This window comes from Sus scrofa, chromosome Y, assembly GCF_054392235.1.
Source record: "Sus scrofa isolate SSC_HxYL_T2T_F1_AM1 chromosome Y, Sscrofa_HxYL_maternal_Yorkshire_Landrace_v2.0, whole genome shotgun sequence".
Taxonomy (NCBI): domain Eukaryota; kingdom Metazoa; phylum Chordata; class Mammalia; order Artiodactyla; family Suidae; genus Sus; species Sus scrofa.
The window spans coordinates 47,943,917-47,971,813 of record NC_139402.1 but is presented as its reverse complement, the minus strand read 5'-3'; positions in this window follow the sequence as shown (position 1 = coordinate 47,971,813).

Here is a 27,897-nt window from a genome sequence, read left to right as displayed (position 1 = left end):
ATCAGCCCTTCTCCCCAGCGGGCCAGAAGGAAGCTCGGCCAGAGCTGCTGTGGATCCGTCAAGAGAGCGGCCTGCAGATGCCCGGCCTGGCTCGAGCTCCCATCATCTCACCAGGTGCAGAGAAAGCAGAGAACAGCCTCCCTGGGAAAGACAAAGGGAGGTGCCAGAGCCCTCTGGAGAGACAAGGCCCAGCGCCTGGCACTGCTGCTCTCCCAGTTCGCTGTCCCTTTGGGCACCACCCGGGCACCCCTCACAGCCCCTGGATGCGCATCCCAAAACCCAGGCCACGCTGGGATACCACACTCATCAGCTCCAGCACGGAACCCAGGAACGAGAGCAGAAACCCACCCACCCAGCCGGCAGGTGGGGAGGGGGCCTCAAGAAACACTGCCAAATCCACATAGCCAGCCGCCATCCCGCACCAGACGAAGGAACACCATCACGCAAGCCTCGAGAAGTCCATACCACAACCAGCTCGAGGCTCCTCCTCAGGCCTGTCTCCTGAGGACGCCTTTCAAGGACCACCCCTGGGCAGGCTGTCGAAAAGAAGGTGCCTTCACACCGGGTGGGCCTGTAGGTCCATTTGTCCAACCACGATGGACCACAGGATCCAGGGCATGCCCAAAAGAACCCTGGAACCACCGTCAGAACCAGCACTACCCCTCACGGCCATACACCCAGACAAAGGGGCTCTTCTCAGCGTGAAACGCCCCACTCGCTTCAGGCAGCCCTCTTCCCAAGAGCAGCACATGGAAAGACATTCGACGTCCATGGACAGATGCTTGGCTGAGCAAGCAGCTGTCCTTCTCCCCAGCAGAAGTGGACTCAGCAATCCAGCGGCGCAGAAACACGTGCCACGGGCAGCCCCAGTGTTGCGAAGAGAAACGCTCACCCGAAAGGAAAGAGGTCTGGGAGGGAGACACACAGCCCATGGGAAACCCCTTCCGTCTCCCATCTCACCAGGGACACCCAGGAACTGTCTCCCAGGAAAGCAAGCCCTGCACCGCCATCCAGATGGTGCTTGCCAAATGGGAGGGCGAGGCTGTGGGAATGCCTGGGGTAGGGGAGGTCCGAGATCCAAACCCTTGCCCTTGCCGGGGGTGGGGGTGCCAGAGGCCTCCTTCCATGGAGCAGAAGCTACGCTGTCTAGTCCCTCTTCTGGGAACCCAAGGGAGGCGAAGGGGAGCCAAACAGGATGGATAGACATGGCCGATGGGATCCCCTTGTTGGGAAAGTGCAATGGATCCACTTCGAGCAGCGCCCCGCGAAAAGGAGTCCTGAACATTCCACCCCAACACATGAGCGTCTCAGCGCTCCCCAGAGAAGGCGTCAGGCTCGAGCCTGCTGCCCCTGGGGAAAAGAGACGGGCCAAAGGACTCCGTGGATTCCGTCCAGATGGCCTAGCCTAGCCCATCGCACCCGACCGAATTCCCTGGCCAGGAGGAAGTGATGAGGATCAAGACATGCTTCGTTTGGAGTGGATTGACTTCCCCAGGTATTCTCCTGCACGCGTGTGTGGTATGCAGATCCACGCTGCTCAGCAAAAGCATCCACTCCCAGGCTGGGCATCCCCAGGCGGGCGCTTCCAACCCACTCCCACCCAAGATAGGGGCTCAGGAGAGACTTGGGATGGATTTGTCTATCCAGGTCCCAGCTATTGTTTCCTACTCTATCTGCATGCGTATGCGTGTGCGTGTGTTTGGAGAGAGAGAGAGCGGGCGGGGGAATGAGAGAACGAGGGAGAGAACGAGGGAGAGAAAGAGAGTTGGACCTTCACTCCTTTCTGGATCCATTCAGCTCATTCAGTTCAATGCCTCTTCTTCCTTGTCCATGGATTTGGGGGCCCCTGCTACACGGAGATGTGGCCTCGCCAGAGGGGGACCGCCCAGTGCAGCCCAGTGTGTCCCAGCCACAGCAGGGACCAGGAGAGCCTCTGAAGCTTGGCAGCCACGTGGGCACTCCCCGGAGAGCTTGCTGGAGGAGACCAATCAAGCGTCCTGAACGCATCACACCTGCTCTCCATCAGGCCTCCATTGCCTGGCGCCCTGCTGCCAAGAGAGGCTCTTCTCCAAAGGACACAAGGACATTGCCCTCAGCCTCCTGTGTCTGTGTGTGTGTGTGTGTGTGTGTGTGTGTGTGTGTGTGAGAGAGAGAGAGAGAGAGAAAGAGAAAGAGAAGAGGCGGATGAGGCCAGCTGCCAACACTCTTGCCCCCGAAGCCCCCCATATATTCCTCAGCACCACACTCCTTCTCACCTACCTGCAGCCGTGGTGGGGACGGCTTGACCAGGGCCAGCCGGCGGTCCAATCCCGAGGCTGTGTGTGTCTGGGCGCCTGCCTCTAGGGGACCCCAAGCACGCCAAAGCCCAGGACCTGTTTCCAGCCTTCCCAACCCACTGCCACCCAACCAGGCGGCGAACCCACCTCCAAATCCGGAAGGCACACTTCCGCCCTCCGCCTGGCAGGAGGTGTCTCGGAGGAGAGAGTCCCTGGTGCCCAGGAAACACCCCCATATCCTCTGGGGGCCTGCTGTGAGTGCGTCCCGCTCAAGCCTCCATCCGCCCCCGACGTGGAGCCTGCGCCTTTGGAGCCTTGCCACTGCCACCTCTTAGAGCCTCGGAGCTGCACCTGAGGCCGCAAGGGGCTCTGGCGCCCTCGTGTGGACAGAGGCTCGAACAGCCCCTCTCAGGCTTGCCTTCTCTCTCGGGCTCAGCAGTCCCCGGGGGGCTGCTTGGGCTGGGGCCCAGAGGAGGGTGGGGGCTCCATCCCCCGCCAAGAAGGGCCCTTCCACCGGGGCTCTATCTCCCTCTCTCAAAGGCGTTCTTCGTGCCCATGCCAACCTAGGCCATGCCTCGCCCTGGAAATCCTTAGCTCCAAATCCATCAGGGTGTGCCAGCCTGCACCCGTGTGGATGGAGCCTTGGCCAGATGGACTGAGGGAGATAGGCGTGTAAGGACGGACCGAGTCGTTTTCCCCCTTCCTCATCCCCCTGCGATTCCATACTCCTTGCCATTCAGTCTTGCCTCGATTCTTTCCTTCTGGCTTGCTTCATCTTGCCAGGTCTCTCTTTCTCCCTTGGTTTGCAAACTCTCTTGAGCCCACCTGGAGTGTGTCTCATCTGGAGCCCCATTGGTGCTTCCCAAGGCCCCGAGGTTCCCAACCACACAAAACCAACCCAATCAGCCCTTCTCCCCAGCGGGCCAGAAGGAAGCTCGGCCAGAGCTGCTGTGGATCCGTCAAGAGAGCGGCCTGCAGATGCCCGGCCTGGCTCGAGCTCCCATCATCTCACCAGGTGCAGAGAAAGCAGAGAACAGCCTCCCTGGGAAAGACAAAGGGAGGTGCCAGAGCCCTCTGGAGAGACAAGGCCCAGCGCCTGGCACTGCTGCTCTCCCAGTTCGCTGTCCCTTTGGGCACCACCCGGGCACCCCTCACAGCCCCTGGATGCGCATCCCAAAACCCAGGCCACGCTGGGATACCACACTCATCAGCTCCAGCACGGAACCCAGGAACGAGAGCAGAAACCCACCCACCCAGCCGGCAGGTGGGGAGGGGGCCTCAAGAAACACTGCCAAATCCACATAGCCAGCCGCCATCCCGCACCAGACGAAGGAACACCATCACGCAAGCCTCGAGAAGTCCATACCACAACCAGCTCGAGGCTCCTCCTCAGGCCTGTCTCCTGAGGACGCCTTTCAAGGACCACCCCTGGGCAGGCTGTCGAAAAGAAGGTGCCTTCACACCGGGTGGGCCTGTAGGTCCATTTGTCCAACCACGATGGACCACAGGATCCAGGGCATGCCCAAAAGAACCCTGGAACCACCGTCAGAACCAGCACTACCCCTCACGGCCATACACCCAGACAAAGGGGCTCTTCTCAGCGTGAAACGCCCCACTCGCTTCAGGCAGCCCTCTTCCCAAGAGCAGCACATGGAAAGACATTCGACGTCCATGGACAGATGCTTGGCTGAGCAAGCAGCTGTCCTTCTCCCCAGCAGAAGTGGACTCAGCAATCCAGCGGCGCAGAAACACGTGCCACGGGCAGCCCCAGTGTTGCGAAGAGAAACGCTCACCCGAAAGGAAAGAGGTCTGGGAGGGAGACACACAGCCCATGGGAAACCCCTTCCGTCTCCCATCTCACCAGGGACACCCAGGAACTGTCTCCCAGGAAAGCAAGCCCTGCACCGCCATCCAGATGGTGCTTGCCAAATGGGAGGGCGAGGCTGTGGGAATGCCTGGGGTAGGGGAGGTCCGAGATCCAAACCCTTGCCCTTGCCGGGGGTGGGGGTGCCAGAGGCCTCCTTCCATGGAGCAGAAGCTACGCTGTCTAGTCCCTCTTCTGGGAACCCAAGGGAGGCGAAGGGGAGCCAAACAGGATGGATAGACATGGCCGATGGGATCCCCTTGTTGGGAAAGTGCAATGGATCCACTTCGAGCAGCGCCCCGCGAAAAGGAGTCCTGAACATTCCACCCCAACACATGAGCGTCTCAGCGCTCCCCAGAGAAGGCGTCAGGCTCGAGCCTGCTGCCCCTGGGGAAAAGAGACGGGCCAAAGGACTCCGTGGATTCCGTCCAGATGGCCTAGCCTAGCCCATCGCACCCGACCGAATTCCCTGGCCAGGAGGAAGTGATGAGGATCAAGACATGCTTCGTTTGGAGTGGATTGACTTCCCCAGGTATTCTCCTGCACGCGTGTGTGGTATGCAGATCCACGCTGCTCAGCAAAAGCATCCACTCCCAGGCTGGGCATCCCCAGGCGGGCGCTTCCAACCCACTCCCACCCAAGATAGGGGCTCAGGAGAGACTTGGGATGGATTTGTCTATCCAGGTCCCAGCTATTGTTTCCTACTCTATCTGCATGCGTATGCGTGTGCGTGTGTTTGGAGAGAGAGAGAGCGGGCGGGGGAATGAGAGAACGAGGGAGAGAACGAGGGAGAGAAAGAGAGATGGACCTTCACTCCTTTCTGGATCCATTCAGCTCATTCAGTTCAATGCCTCTTCTTCCTTGTCCATGGATTTGGGGGCCCCTGCTACACGGAGATGTGGCCTCGCCAGAGGGGGACCGCCCAGTGCAGCCCAGTGTGTCCCAGCCACAGCAGGGACCAGGAGAGCCTCTGAAGCTTGGCAGCCACGTGGGCACTCCCCGGAGAGCTTGCTGGAGGAGACCAATCAAGCGTCCTGAACGCATCACACCTGCTCTCCATCAGGCCTCCATTGCCTGGCGCCCTGCTGCCAAGAGAGGCTCTTCTCCAAAGGACACAAGGACATTGCCCTCAGCCTCCTGTGTCTGTGTGTGTGTGTGTGTGTGTGTGTGTGTGTGTGTGTGTGTGTGTGTGAGAGAGAGAGAGAGAGAAAGAGAAAGAGAAGAGGCGGATGAGGCCAGCTGCCAACACTCTTGCCCCCGAAGCCCCCCATATATTCCTCAGCACCACACTCCTTCTCACCTACCTGCAGCCGTGGTGGGGACGGCTTGACCAGGGCCAGCCGGCGGTCCAATCCCGAGGCTGTGTGTGTCTGGGCGCCTGCCTCTAGGGGACCCCAAGCACGCCAAAGCCCAGGACCTGTTTCCAGCCTTCCCAACCCACTGCCACCCAACCAGGCGGCGAACCCACCTCCAAATCCGGAAGGCACACTTCCGCCCTCCGCCTGGCAGGAGGTGTCTCGGAGGAGAGAGTCCCTGGTGCCCAGGAAACACCCCCATATCCTCTGGGGGCCTGCTGTGAGTGCGTCCCGCTCAAGCCTCCATCCGCCCCCGACGTGGAGCCTGCGCCTTTGGAGCCTTGCCACTGCCACCTCTTAGAGCCTCGGAGCTGCACCTGAGGCCGCAAGGGGCTCTGGCGCCCTCGTGTGGACAGAGGCTCGAACAGCCCCTCTCAGGCTTGCCTTCTCTCTCGGGCTCAGCAGTCCCCGGGGGGCTGCTTGGGCTGGGGCCCAGAGGAGGGTGGGGGCTCCATCCCCCGCCAAGAAGGGCCCTTCCACCGGGGCTCTATCTCCCTCTCTCAAAGGCGTTCTTCGTGCCCATGCCAACCTAGGCCATGCCTCGCCCTGGAAATCCTTAGCTCCAAATCCATCAGGGTGTGCCAGCCTGCACCCGTGTGGATGGAGCCTTGGCCAGATGGACTGAGGGAGATAGGCGTGTAAGGACGGACCGAGTCGTTTTCCCCCTTCCTCATCCCCCTGCGATTCCATACTCCTTGCCATTCAGTCTTGCCTCGATTCTTTCCTTCTGGCCTGGTTCATCTTGCCAGGTCTCTCTTTCTCCCTTGGTTTGCAAACTCTCTTGAGCCCACCTGGAGTGTGCCTCATCTGGAGCCCCATTGGTGCTTCCCAAGGCCCCGAGGTTCCCAACCACACAAAACCAACCCAATCAGCCCTTCTCCCCAGCGGGCCAGAAGGAAGCTCGGCCAGAGCTGCTGTGGATCCGTCAAGAGAGCGGCCTGCAGATGCCCGGCCTGGCTCGAGCTCCCATCATCTCACCAGGTGCAGAGAAAGCAGAGAACAGCCTCCCTGGGAAAGACAAAGGGAGGTGCCAGAGCCCTCTGGAGAGACAAGGCCCAGCGCCTGGCACTGCTGCTCTCCCAGTTCGCTGTCCCTTTGGGCACCACCCGGGCACCCCTCACAGCCCCTGGATGCGCATCCCAAAACCCAGGCCACGCTGGGATACCACACTCATCAGCTCCAGCACGGAACCCAGGAACGAGAGCAGAAACCCACCCACCCAGCCGGCAGGTGGGGAGGGGGCCTCAAGAAACACTGCCAAATCCACATAGCCAGCCGCCATCCCGCACCAGACGAAGGAACACCATCACGCAAGCCTCGAGAAGTCCATACCACAACCAGCTCGAGGCTCCTCCTCAGGCCTGTCTCCTGAGGACGCCTTTCAAGGACCACCCCTGGGCAGGCTGTCGAAAAGAAGGTGCCTTCACACCGGCTGGGCCTGTAGGTCCATTTGTCCAACCACGATGGACCACAGGATCCAGGGCATGCCCAAAAGAACCCTGGAACCACCGTCAGAACCAGCACTACCCCTCACGGCCATACACCCAGACAAAGGGGCTCTTCTCAGCGTGAAACGCCCCACTCGCTTCAGGCAGCCCTCTTCCCAAGAGCAGCACATGGAAAGACATTCGACGTCCATGGACAGATGCTTGGCTGAGCAAGCAGCTGTCCTTCTCCCCAGCAGAAGCGGACTCAGCAATCCAGCGGCGCAGAAACACGTGCCACGGGCAGCCCCAGTGTTGCGAAGAGAAACGCTCACCCGAAAGGAAAGAGGTCTGGGAGGGAGACACACAGCCCATGGGAAACCCCTTCCGTCTCCCATCTCACCAGGGACACCCAGGAACTGTCTCCCAGGAAAGCAAGCCCTGCACCGCCATCCAGATGGTGCTTGCCAAATGGGAGGGCGAGGCTGTGGGAATGCCTGGGGTAGGGGAGGTCCGAGATCCAAACCCTTGCCCTTGCCGGGGGTGGGGGTGCCAGAGGCCTCCTTCCATGGAGCAGAAGCTACGCTGTCTAGTCCCTCTTCTGGGAACCCAAGGGAGGCGAAGGGGAGCCAAACAGGATGGATAGACATGGCCGATGGGATCCCCTTGTTGGGAAAGTGCAATGGATCCACTTCGAGCAGCGCCCCGCGAAAAGGAGTCCTGAACATTCCACCCCAACACATGAGCGTCTCAGCGCTCCCCAGAGAAGGCGTCAGGCTCGAGCCTGCTGCCCCTGGGGAAAAGAGACGGGCCAAAGGACTCCGTGGATTCCGTCCAGATGGCCTAGCCTAGCCCATCGCACCCGACCGAATTCCCTGGCCAGGAGGAAGTGATGAGGATCAAGACATGCTTCGTTTGGAGTGGATTGACTTCCCCAGGTATTCTCCTGCACGCGTGTGTGGTATGCAGATCCACGCTGCTCAGCAAAAGCATCCACTCCCAGGCTGGGCATCCCCAGGCGGGCGCTTCCAACCCACTCCCACCCAAGATAGGGGCTCAGGAGAGACTTGGGATGGATTTGTCTATCCAGGTCCCAGCTATTGTTTCCTACTCTATCTGCATGCGTATGCGTGTGCGTGTGTTTGGAGAGAGAGAGAGCGGGCGGGGGAATGAGAGAACGAGGGAGAGAACGAGGGAGAGAAAGAGAGATGGACCTTCACTCCTTTCGGGATCCATTCAGCTCATTCAGTTCAATGCCTCTTCTTCCTTGTCCATGGATTTGGGGGCCCCTGCTACACGGAGATGTGGCCTCGCCAGAGGGGGACCGCCCAGTGCAGCCCAGTGTGTCCCAGCCACAGCAGGGACCAGGAGAGCCTCTGAAGCTTGGCAGCCACGTGGGCACTCCCCGGAGAGCTTGCTGGAGGAGACCAATCAAGCGTCCTGAACGCATCACACCTGCTCTCCATCAGGCCTCCATTGCCTGGCGCCCTGCTGCCAAGAGAGGCTCTTCTCCAAAGGACACAAGGACATTGCCCTCAGCCTCCTGTGTCTGTGTGTGTGTGTGTGTGTGTGTGTGTGTGTGTGAGAGAGAGAGAGAGAGAGAAAGAGAAGAGGCGGATGAGGCCAGCTGCCAACACTCTTGCCCCCGAAGCCCCCCATATATTCCTCAGCACCACACTCCTTCTCACCTACCTGCAGCCGTGGTGGGGACGGCTTGACCAGGGCCAGCCGGCGGTCCAATCCCGAGGCTGTGTGTGTCTGGGCGCCTGCCTCTAGGGGACCCCAAGCACGCCAAAGCCCAGGACCTGTTTCCAGCCTTCCCAACCCACTGCCACCCAACCAGGCGGCGAACCCACCTCCAAATCCGGAAGGCACACTTCCGCCCTCCGCCTGGCAGGAGGTGTCTCGGAGGAGAGAGTCCCTGGTGCCCAGGAAACACCCCCATATCCTCTGGGGGCCTGCTGTGAGTGCGTCCCGCTCAAGCCTCCATCCGCCCCCGACGTGGAGCCTGCGCCTTTGGAGCCTTGCCACTGCCACCTCTTAGAGCCTCGGAGCTGCACCTGAGGCCGCAAGGGGCTCTGGCGCCCTCGTGTGGACAGAGGCTCGAACAGCCCCTCTCAGGCTTGCCTTCTCTCTCGGGCTCAGCAGTCCCCGGGGGGCTGCTTGGGCTGGGGCCCAGAGGAGGGTGGGGGCTCCATCCCCCGCCAAGAAGGGCCCTTCCACCGGGGCTCTATCTCCCTCTCTCAAAGGCGTTCTTCGTGCCCATGCCAACCTAGGCCATGCCTCGCCCTGGAAATCCTTAGCTCCAAATCCATCAGGGTGTGCCAGCCTGCACCCGTGTGGATGGAGCCTTGGCCAGATGGACTGAGGGAGATAGGCGTGTAAGGACGGACCGAGTCGTTTTCCCCCTTCCTCATCCCCCTGCGATTCCATACTCCTTGCCATTCAGTCTTGCCTCGATTCTTTCCTTCTGGCTTGCTTCATCTTGCCAGGTCTCTCTTTCTCCCTTGGTTTGCAAACTCTCTTGAGCCCACCTGGAGTGTGCCTCATCTGGAGCCCCATTGGTGCTTCCCAAGGCCCCGAGGTTCCCAACCACACAAAACCAACCCAATCAGCCCTTCTCCCCAGCGGGCCAGAAGGAAGCTCGGCCAGAGCTGCTGTGGATCCGTCAAGAGAGCGGCCTGCAGATGCCCGGCCTGGCTCGAGCTCCCATCATCTCACCAGGTGCAGAGAAAGCAGAGAACAGCCTCCCTGGGAAAGACAAAGGGAGGTGCCAGAGCCCTCTGGAGAGACAAGGCCCAGCGCCTGGCACTGCTGCTCTCCCAGTTCGCTGTCCCTTTGGGCACCACCCGGGCACCCCTCACAGCCCCTGGATGCGCCTCCCAAAACCCAGGCCACGCTGGGATTCCACACTCATCAGCTCCAGCACGGAACCCAGGAACGAGAGCAGAAACCCACCCACCCAGCCGGCAGGTGGGGAGGGGGCCTCAAGAAACACTGCCAAATCCACATAGCCAGCCGCCATCCCGCACCAGACGAAGGAACACCATCACGCAAGCCTCGAGAAGTCCATACCACAACCAGCTCGAGGCTCCTCCTCAGGCCTGTCTCCTGAGGACGCCTTTCAAGGACCACCCCTGGGCAGGCTGTCGAAAAGAAGGTGCCTTCACACCGGGTGGGCCTGTAGGTCCATTTGTCCAACCACGATGGACCACAGGATCCAGGGCATGCCCAAAAGAACCCTGGAACCACCGTCAGAACCAGCACTACCCCTCACGGCCATACACCCAGACAAAGGGGCTCTTCTCAGCGTGAAACGCCCCACTCGCTTCAGGCAGCCCTCTTCCCAAGAGCAGCACATGGAAAGACATTCGACGTCCATGGACAGATGCTTGGCTGAGCAAGCAGCTGTCCTTCTCCCCAGCAGAAGTGGACTCAGCAATCCAGCGGCGCAGAAACACGTGCCACGGGCAGCCCCAGTGTTGCGAAGAGAAACGCTCACCCGAAAGGAAAGAGGTCTGGGAGGGAGACACACAGCCCATGGGAAACCCCTTCCGTCTCCCATCTCACCAGGGACACCCAGGAACTGTCTCCCAGGAAAGCAAGCCCTGCACCGCCATCCAGATGGTGCTTGCCAAATGGGAGGGCGAGGCTGTGGGAATGCCTGGGGTAGGGGAGGTCCGAGATCCAAACCCTTGCCCTTGCCGGGGGTGGGGGTGCCAGAGGCCTCCTTCCATGGAGCAGAAGCTACGCTGTCTAGTCCCTCTTCTGGGAACCCAAGGGAGGCGAAGGGGAGCCAAACAGGATGGATAGACATGGCCGATGGGATCCCCTTGTTGGGAAAGTGCAATGGATCCACTTCGAGCAGCGCCCCGCCAAAAGGAGTCCTGAACATTCCACCCCAACACATGAGCGTCTCAGCGCTCCCCAGAGAAGGCGTCAGGCTCGAGCCTGCTGCCCCTGGGGAAAAGAGACGGGCCAAAGGACTCCGTGGATTCCGTCCAGATGGCCTAGCCTAGCCCATCGCACCCGACCGAATTCCCTGGCCAGGAGGAAGTGATGAGGATCAAGACATGCTTCGTTTGGAGTGGATTGACTTCCCCAGGTATTCTCCTGCACGCGTGTGTGGTATGCAGATCCACGCTGCTCAGCAAAAGCATCCACTCCCAGGCTGGGCATCCCCAGGCGGGCGCTTCCAACCCACTCCCACCCAAGATAGGGGCTCAGGAGAGACTTGGGATGGATTTGTCTATCCAGGTCCCAGCTATTGTTTCCTACTCTATCTGCATGCGTATGCGTGTGCGTGTGTTTGGAGAGAGAGAGAGCGGGCGGGGGAATGAGAGAACGAGGGAGAGAACGAGGGAGAGAAAGAGAGATGGACCTTCACTCCTTTCTGGATCCATTCAGCTCATTCAGTTCAATGCCTCTTCTTCCTTGTCCATGGATTTGGGGGCCCCTGGCACACGGAGATGTGGCCTCGCCAGAGGGGGACCGCCCAGTGCAGCCCAGTGTGTCCCAGCCACAGCAGGGACCAGGAGAGCCTCTGAAGCTTGGCAGCCACGTGGGCACTCCCCGGAGAGCTTGCTGGAGGAGACCAATCAAGCGTCCTGAACGCATCACACCTGCTCTCCATCAGGCCTCCATTGCCTGGCGCCCTGCTGCCAAGAGAGGCTCTTCTCCAAAGGACACAAGGACATTGCCCTCAGCCTCCTGTGTCTGTGTGTGTGTGTGTGTGTGTGTGTGTGTGTGAGAGAGAGAGAGAGAGAAAGAGAAAGAGAAGAGGCGGATGAGGCCAGCTGCCAACACTCTTGCCCCCGAAGCCCCCCATATATTCCTCAGCACCACACTCCTTCTCACCTACCTGCAGCCGTGGTGGGGACGGCTTGACCAGGGCCAGCCGGCGGTCCAATCCCGAGGCTGTGTGTGTCTGGGCGCCTGCCTCTAGGGGACCCCAAGCACGCCAAAGCCCAGGACCTGTTTCCAGCCTTCCCAACCCACTGCCACCCAACCAGGCGGCGAACCCACCTCCAAATCCGGAAGGCACACTTCCGCCCTCCGCCTGGCAGGAGGTGTCTCGGAGGAGAGAGTCCCTGGTGCCCAGGAAACACCCCCATATCCTCTGGGGGCCTGCTGTGAGTGCGTCCCGCTCAAGCCTCCATCCGCCCCCGACGTGGAGCCTGCGCCTTTGGAGCCTTGCCACTGCCACCTCTTAGAGCCTCGGAGCTGCACCTGAGGCCGCAAGGGGCTCTGGCGCCCTCGTGTGGACAGAGGCTCGAACAGCCCCTCTCAGGCTTGCCTTCTCTCTCGGGCTCAGCAGTCCCCGGGGGGCTGCTTGGGCTGGGGCCCAGAGGAGGGTGGGGGCTCCATCCCCCGCCAAGAAGGGCCCTTCCACCGGGGCTCTATCTCCCTCTCTCAAAGGCGTTCTTCGTGCCCATGCCAACCTAGGCCATGCCTCGCCCTGGAAATCCTTAGCTCCAAATCCATCAGGGTGTGCCAGCCTGCACCCGTGTGGATGGAGCCTTGGCCAGATGGACTGAGGGAGATAGGCGTGTAAGGACGGACCGAGTCGTTTTCCCCCTTCCTCATCCCCCTGCGATTCCATACTCCTTGCCATTCAGTCTTGCCTCGATTCTTTCCTTCTGGCTTGCTTCATCTTGCCAGGTCTCTCTTTCTCCCTTGGTTTGCAAACTCTCTTGAGCCCACCTGGAGTGTGCCTCATCTGGAGCCCCATTGGTGCTTCCCAAGGCCCCGAGGTTCCCAACCACACAAAACCAACCCAATCAGCCCTTCTCCCCAGCGGGCCAGAAGGAAGCTCGGCCAGACCTGCTGTGGATCCGTCAAGAGAGCGGCCTGCAGATGCCCGGCCTGGCTCGAGCTCCCATCATCTCACCAGGTGCAGAGAAAGCAGAGAACAGCCTCCCTGGGAAAGACAAAGGGAGGTGCCAGAGCCCTCTGGAGAGACAAGGCCCAGCGCCTGGCACTGCTGCTCTCCCAGTTCGCTGTCCCTTTGGGCACCACCCGGGCACCCCTCACAGCCCCTGGATGCGCATCCCAAAACCCAGGCCACGCTGGGATACCACACTCATCAGCTCCAGCACGGAACCCAGGAACGAGAGCAGAAACCCACCCACCCAGCCGGCAGGTGGGGAGGGGGCCTCAAGAAACACTGCCAAATCCACATAGCCAGCCGCCATCCCGCACCAGACGAAGGAACACCATCACGCAAGCCTCGAGAAGTCCATACCACAACCAGCTCGAGGCTCCTCCTCAGGCCTGTCTCCTGAGGACGCCTTTCAAGGACCACCCCTGGGCAGGCTGTCGAAAAGAAGGTGCCTTCACACCGGGTGGGCCTGTAGGTCCATTTGTCCAACCACGATGGACCACAGGATCCAGGGCATGCCCAAAAGAACCCTGGAACCACCGTCAGAACCAGCACTACCCCTCACGGCCATACACCCAGACAAAGGGGCTCTTCTCAGCGTGAAACGCCCCACTCGCTTCAGGCAGCCCTCTTCCCAAGAGCAGCACATGGAAAGACATTCGACGTCCATGGACAGATGCTTGGCTGAGCAAGCAGCTGTCCTTCTCCCCAGCAGAAGTGGACTCAGCAATCCAGCGGCGCAGAAACACGTGCCACGGGCAGCCCCAGTGTTGCGAAGAGAAACGCTCACCCGAAAGGAAAGAGGTCTGGGAGGGAGACACACAGCCCATGGGAAACCCCTTCCGTCTCCCATCTCACCAGGGACACCCAGGAACTGTCTCCCAGGAAAGCAAGCCCTGCACCGCCATCCAGATGGTGCTTGCCAAATGGGAGGGCGAGGCTGTGGGAATGCCTGGGGTAGGGGAGGTCCGAGATCCAAACCCTTGCCCTTGCCGGGGGTGGGGGTGCCAGAGGCCTCCTTCCATGGAGCAGAAGCTACGCTGTCTAGTCCCTCTTCTGGGAACCCAAGGGAGGCGAAGGGGAGCCAAACAGGATGGATAGACATGGCCGATGGGATCCCCTTGTTGGGAAAGTGCAATGGATCCACTTCGAGCAGCGCCCCGCGAAAAGGAGTCCTGAACATTCCACCCCAACACATGAGCGTCTCAGCGCTCCCCAGAGAAGGCGTCAGGCTCGAGCCTGCTGCCCCTGGGGAAAAGAGACGGGCCAAAGGACTCCGTGGATTCCGTCCAGATGGCCTAGCCTAGCCCATCGCACCCGACCGAATTCCCTGGCCAGGAGGAAGTGATGAGGATCAAGACATGCTTCGTTTGGAGTGGATTGACTTCCCCAGGTATTCTCCTGCACGCGTGTGTGGTATGCAGATCCACGCTGCTCAGCAAAAGCATCCACTCCCAGGCTGGGCATCCCCAGGCGGGCGCTTCCAACCCACTCCCACCCAAGATAGGGGCTCAGGAGAGACTTGGGATGGATTTGTCTATCCAGGTCCCAGCTATTGTTTCCTACTCTATCTGCATGCGTATGCGTGTGCATGTGTTTGGAGAGAGAGAGAGCGGGCGGGGGAATGAGAGAACGAGGGAGAGAACGAGGGAGAGAAAGAGAGATGGACCTTCACTCCTTTCTGGATCCATTCAGCTCATTCAGTTCAATGCCTCTTCTTCCTTGTCCATGGATTTGGGGGCCCCTGCTACACGGAGATGTGGCCTCGCCAGAGGGGGACCGCCCAGTGCAGCCCAGTGTGTCCCAGCCACAGCAGGGACCAGGAGAGCCTCTGAAGCTTGGCAGCCACGTGGGCACTCCCCGGAGAGCTTGCTGGAGGAGACCAATCAAGCGTCCTGAACGCATCACACCTGCTCTCCATCAGGCCTCCATTGCCTGGCGCCCTGCTGCCAAGAGAGGCTCTTCTCCAAAGGACACAAGGACATTGCCCTCAGCCTCCTGTGTCTGTGTGTGTGTGTGTGTGTGTGTGTGTGTGTGTGTGTGTGTGAGAGAGAGAGAGAGAGAAAGAGAAAGAGAAGAGGCGGATGAGGCCAGCTGCCAACACTCTTGCCCCCGAAGCCCCCCATATATTCCTCAGCACCACACTCCTTCTCACCTACCTGCAGCCGTGGTGGGGACGGCTTGACCAGGGCCAGCCGGCGGTCCAATCCCGAGGCTGTGTGTGTCTGGGCGCCTGCCTCTAGGGGACCCCAAGCACGCCAAAGCCCAGGACCTGTTTCCAGCCTTCCCAACCCACTGCCACCCAACCAGGCGGCGAACCCACCTCCAAATCCGGAAGGCACACTTCCGCCCTCCGCCTGGCAGGAGGTGTCTCGGAGGAGAGAGTCCCTGGTGCCCAGGAAACACCCCCATATCCTCTGGGGGCCTGCTGTGAGTGCGTCCCGCTCAAGCCTCCATCCGCCCCCGACGTGGAGCCTGCGCCTTTGGAGCCTTGCCACTGCCACCTCTTAGAGCCTCGGAGCTGCACCTGAGGCCGCAAGGGGCTCTGGCGCCCTCGTGTGGACAGAGGCTCGAACAGCCCCTCTCAGGCTTGCCTTCTCTCTCGGGCTCAGCAGTCCCCGGGGGGCTGCTTGGGCTGGGGCCCAGAGGAGGGTGGGGGCTCCATCCCCCGCCAAGAAGGGCCCTTCCACCGGGGCTCTATCTCCCTCGCTCAAAGGCGTTCTTCGTGCCCATGCCAACCTAGGCCATGCCTCGCCCTGGAAATCCTTAGCTCCAAATCCATCAGGGTGTGCCAGCCTGCACCCGTGTGGATGGAGCCTTGGCCAGATGGACTGAGGGAGATAGGCGTGTAAGGACGGACCGAGTCGTTTTCCCCCTTCCTCATCCCCCTGCGATTCCATACTCCTTGCCATTCAGTCTTGCCTCGATTCTTTCCTTCTGGCTTGCTTCATCTTGCCAGGTCTCTCTTTCTCCCTTGGTTTGCAAACTCTCTTGAGCCCACCTGGAGTGTGCCTCATCTGGAGCCCCATTGGTGCTTCCCAAGGCCCCGAGGTTCCCAACCACACAAAACCAACCCAATCAGCCCTTCTCCCCAGCGGGCCAGAAGGAAGCTCGGCCAGACCTGCTGTGGATCCGTCAAGAGAGCGGCCTGCAGATGCCCGGCCTGGCTCGAGCTCCCATCATCTCACCAGGTGCAGAGAAAGCAGAGAACAGCCTCCCTGGGAAAGACAAAGGGAGGTGCCAGAGCCCTCTGGAGAGACAAGGCCCAGCGCCTGGCACTGCTGCTCTCCCAGTTCGCTGTCCCTTTGGGCACCACCCGGGCACCCCTCACAGCCCCTGGATGCGCATCCCAAAACCCAGGCCACGCTGGGATTCCACACTCATCAGCTCCAGCACGGAACCCAGGAACGAGAGCAGAAACCCACCCACCCAGCCGGCAGGTGGGGAGGGGGCCTCAAGAAACACTGCCAAATCCACATAGCCAGCCGCCATCCCGCACCAGACGAAGGAACACCATCACGCAAGCCTCGAGAAGTCCATACCACAACCAGCTCGAGGCTCCTCCTCAGGCCTGTCTCCTGAGGACGCCTTTCAAGGACCACCCCTGGGCAGGCTGTCGAAAAGAAGGTGCCTTCACACCGGCTGGGCCTGTAGGTCCATTTGTCCAACCACGATGGACCACAGGATCCAGGGCATGCCCAAAAGAACCCTGGAACCACCGTCAGAACCAGCACTACCCCTCACGGCCATACACCCAGACAAAGGGGCTCTTCTCAGCGTGAAACGCCCCACTCGCTTCAGGCAGCCCTCTTCCCAAGAGCAGCACATGGAAAGACATTCGACGTCCATGGACAGATGCTTGGCTGAGCAAGCAGCTGTCCTTCTCCCCAGCAGAAGTGGACTCAGCAATCCAGCGGCGCAGAAACACGTGCCACGGGCAGCCCCAGTGTTGCGAAGAGAAACGCTCACCCGAAAGGAAAGAGGTCTGGGAGGGAGACACACAGCCCATGGGAAACCCCTTCCGTCTCCCATCTCACCAGGGACACCCAGGAACTGTCTCCCAGGAAAGCAAGCCCTGCACCGCCATCCAGATGGTGCTTGCCAAATGGGAGGGCGAGGCTGTGGGAATGCCTGGGGTAGGGGAGGTCCGAGATCCAAACCCTTGCCCTTGCCGGGGGTGGGGGTGCCAGAGGCCTCCTTCCATGGAGCAGAAGCTACGCTGTCTAGTCCCTCTTCTGGGAACCCAAGGGAGGCGAAGGGGAGCCAAACAGGATGGATAGACATGGCCGATGGGATCCCCTTGTTGGGAAAGTGCAATGGATCCACTTCGAGCAGCGCCCCGCCAAAAGGAGTCCTGAACATTCCACCCCAACACATGAGCGTCTCAGCGCTCCCCAGAGAAGGCGTCAGGCTCGAGCCTGCTGCCCCTGGGGAAAAGAGACGGGCCAAAGGACTCCGTGGATTCCGTCCAGATGGCCTAGCCTAGCCCATCGCACCCGACCGAATTCCCTGGCCAGGAGGAAGTGATGAGGATCAAGACATGCTTCGTTTGGAGTGGATTGACTTCCCCAGGTATTCTCCTGCACGCGTGTGTGGTATGCAGATCCACGCTGCTCAGCAAAAGCATCCACTCCCAGGCTGGGCATCCCCAGGCGGGCGCTTCCAACCCACTCCCACCCAAGATAGGGGCTCAGGAGAGACTTGGGATGGATTTGTCTATCCAGGTCCCAGCTATTGTTTCCTACTCTATCTGCATGCGTATGCGTGTGCGTGTGTTTGGAGAGAGAGAGAGCGGGCGGGGGAATGAGAGAACGAGGGAGAGAACGAGGGAGAGAAAGAGAGATGGACCTTCACTCCTTTCTGGATCCATTCAGCTCATTCAGTTCAATGCCTCTTCTTCCTTGTCCATGGATTTGGGGGCCCCTGCTACACGGAGATGTGGCCTCGCCAGAGGGGGACCGCCCAGTGCAGCCCAGTGTGTCCCAGCCACAGCAGGGACCAGGAGAGCCTCTGAAGCTTGGCAGCCACGTGGGCACTCCCCGGAGAGCTTGCTGGAGGAGACCAATCAAGCGTCCTGAACGCATCACACCTGCTCTCCATCAGGCCTCCATTGCCTGGCGCCCTGCTGCCAAGAGAGGCTCTTCTCCAAAGGACACAAGGACATTGCCCTCAGCCTCCTGTGTCTGTCTGTGTGTGTGTGTGTGTGTGTGTGTGAGAGAGAGAGAGAGAGAGAGAAAGAGAAAGAGAAGAGGCGGATGAGGCCAGCTGCCAACACTCTTGCCCCCGAAGCCCCCCATATATTCCTCAGCACCACACTCCTTCTCACCTACCTGCAGCCGTGGTGGGGACGGCTTGACCAGGGCCAGCCGGCGGTCCAATCCCGAGGCTGTGTGTGTCTGGGCGCCTGCCTCTAGGGGACCCCAAGCACGCCAAAGCCCAGGACCTGTTTCCAGCCTTCCCAACCCACTGCCACCCAACCAGGCGGCGAACCCACCTCCAAATCCGGAAGGCACACTTCCGCCCTCCGCCTGGCAGGAGGTGTCTCGGAGGAGAGAGTCCCTGGTGCCCAGGAAACACCCCCATATCCTCTGGGGGCCTGCTGTGAGTGCGTCCCGCTCAAGCCTCCATCCGCCCCCGACGTGGAGCCTGCGCCTTTGGAGCCTTGCCACTGCCACCTCTTAGAGCCTCGGAGCTGCACCTGAGGCCGCAAGGGGCTCTGGCGCCCTCGTGTGGACAGAGGCTCGAACAGCCCCTCTCAGGCTTGCCTTCTCTCTCGGGCTCAGCAGTCCCCGGGGGGCTGCTTGGGCTGGGGCCCAGAGGAGGGTGGGGGCTCCATCCCCCGCCAAGAAGGGCCCTTCCACCGGGGCTCTATCTCCCTCTCTCAAAGGCGTTCTTCGTGCCCATGCCAACCTAGGCCATGCCTCGCCCTGGAAATCCTTAGCTCCAAATCCATCAGGGTGTGCCAGCCTGCACCCGTGTGGATGGAGCCTTGGCCAGATGGACTGAGGGAGATAGGCGTGTAAGGACGGACCGAGTCGTTTTCCCCCTTCCTCATCCCCCTGCGATTCCATACTCCTTGCCATTCAGTCTTGCCTCGATTCTTTCCTTCTGGCTTGCTTCATCTTGCCAGGTCTCTCTTTCTCCCTTGGTTTGCAAACTCTCTTGAGCCCACCTGGAGTGTGCCTCATCTGGAGCCCCATTGGTGCTTCCCAAGGCCCCGAGGTTCCCAACCACACAAAACCAACCCAATCAGCCCTTCTCCCCAGCGGGCCAGAAGGAAGCTCGGCCAGAGCTGCTGTGGATCCGTCAAGAGAGCGGCCTGCAGATGCCCGGCCTGGCTCGAGCTCCCATCATCTCACCAGGTGCAGAGAAAGCAGAGAACAGCCTCCCTGGGAAAGACAAAGGGAGGTGCCAGAGCCCTCTGGAGAGACAAGGCCCAGCGCCTGGCACTGCTGCTCTCCCAGTTCGCTGTCCCTTTGGGCACCACCCGGGCACCCCTCACAGCCCCTGGATGCGCATCCCAAAACCCAGGCCACGCTGGGATTCCACACTCATCAGCTCCAGCACGGAACCCAGGAACGAGAGCAGAAACCCACCCACCCAGCCGGCAGGTGGGGAGGGGGCCTCAAGAAACACTGCCAAATCCACATAGCCAGCCGCCATCCCGCACCAGACGAAGGAACACCATCACGCAAGCCTCGAGAAGTCCATACCACAACCAGCTCGAGGCTCCTCCTCAGGCCTGTCTCCTGAGGACGCCTTTCAAGGACCACCCCTGGGCAGGCTGTCGAAAAGAAGGTGCCTTCACACCGGGTGGGCCTGTAGGTCCATTTGTCCAACCACGATGGACCACAGGATCCAGGGCATGCCCAAAAGAACCCTGGAACCACCGTCAGACCCAGCACTACCCCTCACGGCCATAGACCCAGACAAAGGGGCTCTTCTCAGCGTGAAACGCCCCACTCACTTCAGGCAGCCCTCTTCCCAAGAGCAGCACATGGAAAGACATTCGATGTCCATGGACAGATGCTTGGCTGAGCAAGCAGCTGTCCTTCTCCCCAGCAGAAGTGGACTCAGCAATCCAGCGGCGCAGAAAAACGTGCCACGGGCAGCCCCAGTGTTGCGAAGAGAAACGCTCACCCGAAAGGAAAGAGGTCTGGGAGGGAGACACACAGCCCATGGGAAACCCCTTCCGTCTCCCATCTCACCAGGGACACCCAGGAACTGTCTCCCAGGAAAGCAAGCCCTGCACCGCCATCCAGATGGTGCTTGCCAAATGGGAGGGCGAGGCTGTGGGAATGCCTGGGGTAGGGGAGGTCCGAGATCCAAACCCTTGCCCTTGCCGGGGGTGGGGGTGCCAGAGGCCTCCTTCCATGGAGCAGAAGCTACGCTGTCTAGTCCCTCTTCTGGGAACCCAAGGGAGGCGAAGGGGAGCCAAACAGGATGGATAGACATGGCCGATGGGATCCCCTTGTTGGGAAAGTGCAATGGATCCACTTCGAGCAGCGCCCCGCCAAAAGGAGTCCTGAACATTCCACCCCAACACATGAGCGTCTCAGCGCTCCCCAGAGAAGGCGTCAGGCTCGAGCCTGCTGCCCCTGGGGAAAAGAGACGGGCCAAAGGACTCCGTGGATTCCGTCCAGATGGCCTAGCCTAGCCCATCGCACCCGACCGAATTCCCTGGCCAGGAGGAAGTGATGAGGATCAAGACATGCTTCGTTTGGAGTGGATTGACTTCCCCAGGTATTCTCCTGCACGCGTGTGTGGTATGCAGATCCACGCTGCTCAGCAAAAGCATCCACTCCCAGGCTGGGCATCCCCAGGCGGGCGCTTCCAACCCACTCCCACCCAAGATAGGGGCTCAGGAGAGACTTGGGATGGATTTGTCTATCCAGGTCCCAGCTATTGTTTCCTACTCTATCTGCATGCGTATGCGTGTGCGTGTGTTTGGAGAGAGAGAGAGCGGGCGGGGGAATGAGAGAACGAGGGAGAGAACGAGGGAGAGAAAGAGAGATGGACCTTCACTCCTTTCTGGATCCATTCAGCTCATTCAGTTCAATGCCTCTTCTTCCTTGTCCATGGATTTGGGGGCCCCTGCTACACGGAGATGTGGCCTCGCCAGAGGGGGACCGCCCAGTGCAGCCCAGTGTGTCCCAGCCACAGCAGGGACCAGGAGAGCCTCTGAAGCTTGGCAGCCACGTGGGCACTCCCCGGAGAGCTTGCTGGAGGAGACCAATCAAGCGTCCTGAACGCATCACACCTGCTCTCCATCAGGCCTCCATTGCCTGGCGCCCTGCTGCCAAGAGAGGCTCTTCTCCAAAGGACACAAGGACATTGCCCTCAGCCTCCTGTGTCTGTGTGTGTGTGTGTGTGTGTGTGTGTGTGTGTGTGTGTGTGTGAGAGAGAGAGAGAGAGAAAGAGAAAGAGAAGAGGCGGATGAGGCCAGCTGCCAACACTCTTGCCCCCGAAGCCCCCCATATATTCCTCAGCACCACACTCCTTCTCACCTACCTGCAGCCGTGGTGGGGACGGCTTGACCAGGGCCAGCCGGCGGTCCAATCCCGAGGCTGTGTGTGTCTGGGCGCCTGCCTCTAGGGGACCCCAAGCACGCCAAAGCCCAGGACCTGTTTCCAGCCTTCCCAACCCACTGCCACCCAACCAGGCGGCGAACCCACCTCCAAATCCGGAAGGCACACTTCCGCCCTCCGCCTGGCAGGAGGTGTCTCGGAGGAGAGAGTCCCTGGTGCCCAGGAAACACCCCCATATCCTCTGGGGGCCTGCTGTGAGTGCGTCCCGCTCAAGCCTCCATCCGCCCCCGACGTGGAGCCTGCGCCTTTGGAGCCTTGCCACTGCCACCTCTTAGAGCCTCGGAGCTGCACCTGAGGCCGCAAGGGGCTCTGGCGCCCTCGTGTGGACAGAGGCTCGAACAGCCCCTCTCAGGCTTGCCTTCTCTCTCGGGCTCAGCAGTCCCCGGGGGGCTGCTTGGGCTGGGGCCCAGAGGAGGGTGGGGGCTCCATCCCCCGCCAAGAAGGGCCCTTCCACCGGGGCTCTATCTCCCTCTCTCAAAGGCGTTCTTCGTGCCCATGCCAACCTAGGCCATGCCTCGCCCTGGAAATCCTTAGCTCCAAATCCATCAGGGTGTGCCAGCCTGCACCCGTGTGGATGGAGCCTTGGCCAGATGGACTGAGGGAGATAGGCGTGTAAGGACGGACCGAGTCGTTTTCCCCCTTCCTCATCCCCCTGCGATTCCATACTCCTTGCCATTCAGTCTTGCCTCGATTCTTTCCTTCTGGCTTGCTTCATCTTGCCAGGTCTCTCTTTCTCCCTTGGTGTGCAAACTCTCTTGAGCCCACCTGGAGTGTGCCTCATCTGGAGCCCCATTGGTGCTTCCCAAGGCCCCGAGGTTCCCAACCACACAAAACCAACCCAATCAGCCCTTCTCCCCAGCGGGCCAGAAGGAAGCTCGGCCAGAGCTGCTGTGGATCCGTCAAGAGAGCGGCCTGCAGATGCCCGGCCTGGCTCGAGCTCCCATCATCTCACCAGGTGCAGAGAAAGCAGAGAACAGCCTCCCTGGGAAAGACAAAGGGAGGTGCCAGAGCCCTCTGGAGAGACAAGGCCCAGCGCCTGGCACTGCTGCTCTCCCAGTTCGCTGTCCCTTTGGGCACCACCCGGGCACCCCTCACAGCCCCTGGATGCGCATCCCAAAACCCAGGCCACGCTGGGATTCCACACTCATCAGCTCCAGCACGGAACCCAGGAACGAGAGCAGAAACCCACCCACCCAGCCGGCAGGTGGGGAGGGGGCCTCAAGAAACACTGCCAAATCCACATAGCCAGCCGCCATCCCGCACCAGACGAAGGAACACCATCACGCAAGCCTCGAGAAGTCCATACCACAACCAGCTCGAGGCTCCTCCTCAGGCCTGTCTCCTGAGGACGCCTTTCAAGGACCACCCCTGGGCAGGCTGTCGAAAAGAAGGTGCCTTCACACCGGGTGGGCGTGTAGGTCCATTTGTCCAACCACGATGGACCACAGGATCCAGGGCATGCCCAAAAGAACCCTGGAACCACCGTCAGAACCAGCACTACCCCTCACGGCCATAGACCCAGACAAAGGGGCTCTTCTCAGCGTGAAACGCCCCACTCGCTTCAGGCAGCCCTCTTCCCAAGAGCAGCACATGGAAAGACATTCGACGTCCATGGACAGATGCTTGGCTGAGCAAGCAGCTGTCCTTCTCCCCAGCAGAAGTGGACTCAGCAATCCAGCGGCGCAGAAAAACGTGCCACGGGCAGCCCCAGTGTTGCGAAGAGAAACGCTCACCCGAAAGGAAAGAGGTCTGGGAGGGAGACACACAGCCCATGGGAAACCCCTTCCGTCTCCCATCTCACCAGGGACACCCAGGAACTGTCTCCCAGGAAAGCAAGCCCTGCACCGCCATCCAGATGGTGCTTGCCAAATGGGAGGGCGAGGCTGTGGGAATGCCTGGGGTAGGGGAGGTCCGAGATCCAAACCCTTGCCCTTGCCGGGGGTGGGGGTGCCAGAGGCCTCCTTCCATGGAGCAGAAGCTACGCTGTCTAGTCCCTCTTCTGGGAACCCAAGGGAGGCGAAGGGGAGCCAAACAGGATGGATAGACATGGCCGATGGGATCCCCTTGTTGGGAAAGTGCAATGGATCCACTTCGAGCAGCGCCCCGCCAAAAGGAGTCCTGAACATTCCACCCCAACACATGAGCGTCTCAGCGCTCCCCAGAGAAGGCGTCAGGCTCGAGACTGCTGCCCCTGGGGAAAAGAGACGGGCCAAAGGACTCCGTGGATTCCGTCCAGATGGCCTAGCCTAGCCCATCGCACCCGACCGAATTCCCTGGCCAGGAGGAAGTGATGAGGATCAAGACATGCTTCGTTTGGAGTGGATTGACTTCCCCAGGTATTCTCCTGCACCCGTGTGTGGTATGCAGATCCACGCTGCTCAGCAAAAGCATCCACTCCCAGGCCGGGTATCCCCAGGCGGGCGCTTCCAACCCACTCCCACCCAAGATAGGGGCTCAGGAGAGACTTGGGATGGATTTGTCTATGCAGGTCCCAGCTATTGTTTCCTACTCTATCTGCATGCGTATGCGTGTGCGTGTGTTTGGAGAGAGAGAGAGCGGGCGGGGGAATGAGAGAACGAGGGAGAGAACGAGGGAGAGAAAGAGAGATGGACCTTCACTCCTTTCTGGATCCATTCAGCTCATTCAGTTCAATGCCTCTTCTTCCTTGTCCATGGATTTGGGGGCCCCTGGCACACGGAGATGTGACCTCGCCAGAGGGGGACCGCCCAGTGCAGCCCAGTGTGTCCCAGCCACAGCAGGGACCAGGAGAGCCTCTGAAGCTTGGCAGCCACGTGGGCACTCCCCGGAGAGCTTGCTGGAGGAGACCAATCAAGCGTCCTGAACGCATCACACCTGCTCTCCATCAGGCCTCCATTGCCTGGCGCCCTGCTGCCAAGAGAGGCTCTTCTCCAAAGGACACAAGGACATTGCCCTCAGCCTCCTGTGTCTGTCTGTGTGTGTGTGTGTGTGTGTGTGTGTGTGAGAGAGAGAGAGAGAGAGAGAGAGAAAGAGAAAGAGAAGAGGCGGATGAGGCCAGCTGCCAACACTCTTGCCCCCGAAGCCCCCCATATATTCCTCAGCACCACACTCCTTCTCACCTACCTGCAGCCGTGGTGGGGACGGCTTGACCAGGGCCAGCCGGCGGTCCAATCCCGAGGCTGTGTGTGTCTGGGCGCCTGCCTCTAGGGGACCCCAAGCACGCCAAAGCCCAGGACCTGTTTCCAGCCTTCCCAACCCACTGCCACCCAACCAGGCGGCGAACCCACCTCCAAATCCGGAAGGCACACTTCCGCCCTCCGCCTGGCAGGAGGTGTCTCGGAGGAGAGAGTCCCTGGTGCCCAGGAAACACCCCCATATCCTCTGGGGGCCTGCTGTGAGTGCGTCCCGCTCAAGCCTCCATCCGCCCCCGACGTGGAGCCTGCGCCTTTGGAGCCTTGCCACTGCCACCTCTTAGAGCCTCGGAGCTGCACCTGAGGCCGCAAGGGGCTCTGGCGCCCTCGTGTGGACAGAGGCTCGAACAGCCCCTCTCAGGCTTGCCTTCTCTCTCGGGCTCAGCAGTCCCCGGGGGGCTGCTTGGGCTGGGGCCCAGAGGAGGGTGGGGGCTCCATCCCCCGCCAAGAAGGGCCCTTCCACCGGGGCTCTATCTCCCTCTCTCAAAGGCGTTCTTCGTGCCCATGCCAACCTAGGCCATGCCTCGCCCTGGAAATCCTTAGCTCCAAATCCATCAGGGTGTGCCAGCCTGCACCCGTGTGGATGGAGCCTTGGCCAGATGGACTGAGGGAGATAGGCGTGTAAGGACGGACCGAGTCGTTTTCCCCCTTCCTCATCCCCCTGCGATTCCATACTCCTTGCCATTCAGTCTTGCCTCGATTCTTTCCTTCTGGCTTGCTTCATCTTGCCAGGTCTCTCTTTCTCCCTTGGTTTGCAAACTCTCTTGAGCCCACCTGGAGTGTGCCTCATCTGGAGCCCCATTGGTGCTTCCCAAGGCCCCGAGTTTCCCAACCACACAAAACCAACCCAATCAGCCCTTCTCCCCAGCGGGCCAGAAGGAAGCTCGGCCAGAGCTGCTGTGGATCCGTCAAGAGAGCGGCCTGCAGATGCCCGGCCTGGCTCGAGCTCCCATCATCTCACCAGGTGCAGAGAAAGCAGAGAACAGCCTCCCTGGGAAAGACAAAGGGAGGTGCCAGAGCCCTCTGGAGAGACAAGGCCCAGCGCCTGGCACTGCTGCTCTCCCAGTTCGCTGTCCCTTTGGGCACCACCCGGGCACCCCTCACAGCCCCTGGATGCGCATCCCAAAACCCAGGCCACGCTGGGATTCCACACTCATCAGCTCCAGCACGGAACCCAGGAACGAGAGCAGAAACCCACCCACCCAGCCGGCAGGTGGGGAGGGGGCCTCAAGAAACACTGCCAAATCCACATAGCCAGCCGCCATCCCGCACCAGACGAAGGAACACCATCACGCAAGCCTCGAGAAGTCCATACCACAACCAGCTCGAGGCTCCTCCTCAGGCCTGTCTCCTGAGGACGCCTTTCAAGGACCACCCCTGGGCAGGCTGTCGAAAAGAAGGTGCCTTCACACCGGGTGGGCGTGTAGGTCCATTTGTCCAACCACGATGGACCACAGGATCCAGGGCATGCCCAAAAGAACCCTGGAACCACCGTCAGAACCAGCACTACCCCTCACGGCCATACACCCAGACAAAGGGGCTCTTCTCAGCGTGAAACGCCCCACTCGCTTCAGGCAGCCCTCTTCCCAAGAGCAGCACATGGAAAGACATTCGACGTCCATGGACAGATGCTTGGCTGAGCAAGCAGCTGTCCTTCTCCCCAGCAGAAGTGGACTCAGCAATCCAGCGGCGCAGAAAAACGTGCCACGGGCAGCCCCAGTGTTGCGAAGAGAAACGCTCACCCGAAAGGAAAGAGGTCTGGGAGGGAGACACACAGCCCATGGGAAACCCCTTCCGTCTCCCATCTCACCAGGGACACCCAGGAACTGTCTCCCAGGAAAGCAAGCCCTGCACCGCCATCCAGATGGTGCTTGCCAAATGGGAGGGCGAGGCTGTGGGAATGCCTGGGGTAGGGGAGGTCCGAGATCCAAACCCTTGCCCTTGCCGGGGGTGGGGGTGCCAGAGGCCTCCTTCCATGGAGCAGAAGCTACGCTGTCTAGTCCCTCTTCTGGGAACCCAAGGGAGGCGAAGGGGAGCCAAACAGGATGGATAGACATGGCCGATGGGATCCCCTTGTTGGGAAAGTGCAATGGATCCACTTCGAGCAGCGCCCCGCCAAAAGGAGTCCTGAACATTCCACCCCAACACATGAGCGTCTCAGCGCTCCCCAGAGAAGGCGTCAGGCTCGAGACTGCTGCCCCTGGGGAAAAGAGACGGGCCAAAGGACTCCGTGGATTCCGTCCAGATGGCCTAGCCTAGCCCATCGCACCCGACCGAATTCCCTGGCCAGGAGGAAGTGATGAGGATCAAGACATGCTTCGTTTGGAGTGGATTGACTTCCCCAGGTATTCTCCTGCACCCGTGTGTGGTATGCAGATCCACGCTGCTCAGCAAAAGCATCCACTCCCAGGCCGGGTATCCCCAGGCGGGCACTTCCAACCCACTCCCACCCAAGATAGGGGCTCAGGAGAGACTTGGGATGGATTTGTCTATCCAGGTCCCAGCTATTGTTTCCTACTCTATCTGCATGCGTATGCGTGTGCGTGTGTTTGGAGAGAGAGAGAGCGGGCGGGGGAATGAGAGAACGAGGGAGAGAACGAGGGAGAGAAAGAGAGATGGACCTTCACTCCTTTCTGGATCCATTCAGCTCATTCAGTTCAATGCCTCTTCTTCCTTGTCCATGGATTTGGGGGCCCCTGCTACACGGAGATGTGGCCTCGCCAGAGGGGGACCGCCCAGTGCAGCCCAGTGTGTCCCAGCCACAGCAGGGACCAGGAGAGCCTCTGAAGCTTGGCAGCCACGTGGGCACTCCCCGGAGAGCTTGCTGGAGGAGACCAATCAAGCGTCCTGAACGCATCACACCTGCTCTCCATCAGGCCTCCATTGCCTGGCGCCCTGCTGCCAAGAGAGGCTCTTCTCCAAAGGACACAAGGACATTGCCCTCAGCCTCCTGTGTCTGTGTGTGTGTGTGTGTGTGTGTGAGAGAGAGAGAGAGAGAAAGAGAAAGAGAAGAGGCGGATGAGGCCAGCTGCCAACACTCTTGCCCCCGAAGCCCCCCATATATTCCTCAGCACCACACTCCTTCTCACCTACCTGCAGCCGTGGTGGGGACGGCTTGACCAGGGCCAGCCGGCGGTCCAATCCCGAGGCTGTGTGTGTCTGGGCGCCTGCCTCTAGGGGACCCCAAGCACGCCAAAGCCCAGGACCTGTTTCCAGCCTTCCCAACCCACTGCCACCCAACCAGGCGGCGAACCCACCTCCAAATCCGGAAGGCACACTTCCGCCCTCCGCCTGGCAGGAGGTGTCTCGGAGGAGAGAGTCCCTGGTGCCCAGGAAACA